General features: G+C 34.6%; 1 long non-coding RNA gene across 1 annotated transcript; it reads right to left on the bottom strand.

Moving 5' to 3' along the window:
• Nucleotides 1-2526: 2526 nt before the first annotated feature.
• Nucleotides 2527-3159, bottom strand: LOC149718576 (uncharacterized). The gene is made up of 2 exons (XR_016370616.1): nucleotides 3121-3159; nucleotides 2527-3053 (listed from the first exon to the last, which is right to left on the bottom strand). It is a non-coding gene; the product is annotated as an uncharacterized LOC149718576 (long non-coding RNA).
• Nucleotides 3160-4092: the final 933 nt, after the last annotated feature.

Genomic DNA, 4092 nt, shown 5'->3' with positions numbered 1-4092 from the left:
CCTACCTTCGGTCAAGTATTCCATCCAATAATTCAGATATTCCACCGTTGTGATCGCAACATTTTCCCCGGACGTAATGGAAATGTAACCAGTAGCGACACTATCTAGTAAATTGCGTTCAAGTGTCTCCTTATCGAGTGCGCCTAGCCAATCCTTAACAACAGGGTCCAGGGTTGCCTGCAGATACGCCCCAACGACGTCAAAAAGTAGAGGACTTAACATAATGAAGGCTATCCCTTACAAAAATCTTCTTAAGAACTCTTAAGAAAATTCCTTGGGAAATTTCTTTGTTAATCCTTAAGGCGTTCTTTAGGAAATTGGGGAATATTGGCCTCTTTTTCTTTGGAAATTACTTTGGAAATATCTTTGGAATTTTTTGGGAAATATCTTTGGAATTTTCTTGGGAAATATCTTTGGAATTTTCTTGGGAAATATCTTTGGAATTTTCTTGGGAAATATCTTTGGAATTTTCTTGGGAAATGTCTTTGGAATTTTCTTGGGAAATGTCTTTGGAATTTAATTGGGAAATGTCTTTGGAATTTACTTGGGAAATGTCTTTAGAATTTACTTGGGAATTTTCTTGGGAAATGTCTTTGGAATTTACTTGGGAAATGTCTTTGGGAATTTTCTTGGGAAATATCTTTGGAATTCTCGTGAGAAATATCTATGGAATTTTCTTGGGAAATATATAGAGAAATGGGTAAATTAAATTAGCCACTTGAAACGAGGATAGTTCTTACATGCAGAACCATATCCCAATACTGGAAGTGTGGTTCTTATATGCTGAACTACACCGGAGCCTCCGACTTCACCCCTTATAGCGAGGGCAGTTCTCGCATGCAGTGTGAAATTGCTTATGAAGTCAGACATTTAATCGACTTAAAAACATCCGTAAACGGCAGAAAGTTTTAATCTTGTGCAATTGTATGGGGTACTAAGTGGGTTTTGGAGGCTTTAACGGCCAAGCAGTAGATACAGACGTTGTTGTTAAATTTAATAATGTATATTCACTGAGAGTTTTTCGAGTATCAGAAACGCATTTAACCTAATTTTCTCCACAATGTTTTTAAAAAAAATATTTATTTTGGACTCTAATTACGCTCGAAATAAAGATAAAACATGCCATAAGAGAATTAAGCAAAAATTCCGACTGACAGCTTAGATTCCCTGTAAATCTAAACATAACGATTTTAATTACTCTTATTTTACTTTTAATCTATTTTATCCTTTACATAAACACCTCACAGATTATTTAAGGCAAAAAAAATCCAAAAAATAGGTAAATATAACATTCCATTTCAGCGCTTGCTGAGCCTTAGCTGCGGAACAAGCCTTTTTAATTTTTTTAACCATCAAGTTAATGTCTATCTAGAAACTTTAGCTAAACAATTAGGGTAAAAATATTTTGAGATAATTTTATGTAAAGCTGCGCATAATTGCAATATATCTGGCCCTTTGAAATTCATCTCTAAAATTCTTAACTAATTTCGTTGGAAAATAAACCTTCTTTCGAAATTTATCTCATGAATTCCTAACGAATTTCGTTGGAAAATAAACCCTAAACCTTCTTTGGAAATTGATCTCAAGAATTCCTAAAGAATTTCCTTTGAAAATATTCCCTAGACGTTCTTTGGAAATTTATCTCAAGAATTCCTAAAGAATTTCGTTGGAAAATAATCCCTAGACGTTCTTAGGAAATTTATCTCTAGAATTCCTAAAGAATTTCTTTAGAAAATAATCCCTAGACTTTCTTAGGAAATTTATCTCTAGAATTCCTAAAGAATTTCTTTAGAAAATAATCCCTAGACTTTCTTAGGAAATTTATCTCTAGAATTCCTTAAGAATTTCTTTAGAAAATAATCCCTGGACTTTCTTAGGAAATTTATCTCTAGAATTCCCAAAGAATTTCTTTAGAAAATAATCCCTAGACCTTCTTAGGAAATTTATCTCTAGAATTCCTAAAGAATTTCTTTAGAAAATAATCCCAAGACATTCTTAGGAAAGTTTTCTCTAGAATTCCTAAAGAATTTCTTTAGAAAACAATCCCAAGACATTCTCTGGAAATTTATGTCTAGAATTCCTAAAGAATTTCTTCAGAAAATAATCCCTAGACATTCTTTGGAAATTTATCTCTACAATTCCCAAAGAATTTCTTTAGAAAATAATCCCTAGACCTTCTTAGGAAATTTATCTCTAGAATTCCTAAAGAATTTCTTCAGAAAATAATCCCTAGACATTCTTTGGAAATTTATCTCTAGAATTCCTAAAGAATTTCTTCAGAAAATAATCCCTAGACATTCTTTGGAAATTTATCTCTAGAATTCCTAAAGAATTTCATTAGAAAATAGTCCCAAGACATTCTTTAGAAATTTATCTCAAGAATTCTTTAGGAAATTCCAAGGAAGTCTTTGGAAATAGTTTCTTTAGAAAATGATCCCAAGGGCTCCGTCGGGTTCCAAAGAAATTCCTTTAGAACTCTTAAGAAGATTTTTGTAAGGGATTCACCGAAACTTGGAGGTGGTCGTATGTTTCCGGGAACATTCCTGGTGGAATTCCCGATTTGATCAAGTCCGAGAGGGTGTCGATGCCATAGTAGCTTTCCGTCGTGAACTCCGTCCGCAAGAAACAACCCAAGAAAAACAGAATAAAAGTCACTCCGATCAGCCACGACGAAGCCAGCAGACGACAAGTAATGTGTGGCAAAACGGAGGGAATTGCTGTGGGGAACATAATAATACAGTTTAATTTATGCGTGGAAAAAGAGCCAGCTATCTTTATTAAGTTAAGACCATCTCTGGTAAATGGTAAATGAATCTCTGTTACAAAGTAGGCCACCCATTAAGCTGAATTCTTTTTGAAAACAAATGATCACTTAATAGCTTACGTTCGGCACACAAGAGCGACGCGTTGTCCCAGACATTTCCCAGGGTTTCTTGGGCCAGTTTCTTGACAACAGTTTTGAGGGGCAACGATTTATATTTGTTAGTTACGATGGAGTGAACGACGAGCAAAAGTGACAGAATGACCACAGTGGACACAATTAAAACTACCACCTTATTGAATCGAGAATAGAAATCAATGAATTGGGTAGTGAGTAGATTGTAAGTGAGAAAAATTTACTGGAGTGTCCATATTTAAGAAGGACAAGGAAGTGGACGTGACTCTAGTCGGGGGCGCCGAAAGGATAATAGTGTTGGTCGTTCCATAGGGTGAAGACGGAGTGAAATATTCCAGTCGTTCATCGAAAAATGAGCGTGTAATGTCTACTCTGAAGATATGAAATTCCTAAAAACACCGTAAGGATTAAATAATTATTCTTCGTAATTCAGTATTTAAAATAAGGTTTCATTATTAGTTTTAAAATCACATACGTCGAAATAATTCGGTTCAGTATATAAATCACTAAACTCTCGAGAGGGAATTGAATCATAATGGACCCTGTAAATGAATCGACAAAATTAAATTATAATATGATATTAACATAATCTTCAAAGTGTTCACACGCTGACTGATATTGTTTCTGAGAGATTAAATTAAAGCGTTCTTCGCATCTATTTGTCTAAAATCACTACTCAACGGGATCACCGCGGTTTTCCACTTTTCACAAAAAAAATTTGTCAAACAAGCGAGCGAGGATTAATTCTGCTTAGTGCGATTCTTTCTCGCTTGCCCCAGTTAATAGTCGAATAGAGTTCCAAATACAAAATTTACTTCATGTTTAGGGATCGTTCTAAATATTCCGCCATGATTTCGTTTTGCTTAACCCGCGATAGCTGCCAAGAAATGAAAGTGCAATTTTCATCGTGAAAAGTAATATTAATTACGAGACAATGAATAATAAATCTCGCGATCGGATGTTAATAAACTCACTTCAGGTGTCGCGTAGTTAATTTCAGTCTTATTGGCGAACCTATAATAATCGACGCGTTTTTAATATCAAGATTCAAGGACAAATAGCATTTACGATTTGAAAATGCAAATTCTATACCTGTATTTAAAATATCGATTATTTCCAAGAAATTCCATTTCATTCAGCGCCATTTTGGGGTACAGGTAAATCCAAAATTCTACAGGGCCGGTAGGCCCTTGTAG

This window comes from Phalangium opilio, unplaced genomic scaffold (genome assembly GCF_054372755.1).
Source record: "Phalangium opilio isolate 3A_F unplaced genomic scaffold, DU_Popi_V2 ptg000002l_1, whole genome shotgun sequence".
In the NCBI taxonomy this organism is placed as follows: domain Eukaryota; kingdom Metazoa; phylum Arthropoda; class Arachnida; order Opiliones; family Phalangiidae; genus Phalangium; species Phalangium opilio.
The sequence above is the reverse complement of the archived record's forward strand: the minus strand, read 5'-3'. Positions and strand labels throughout refer to the sequence as shown.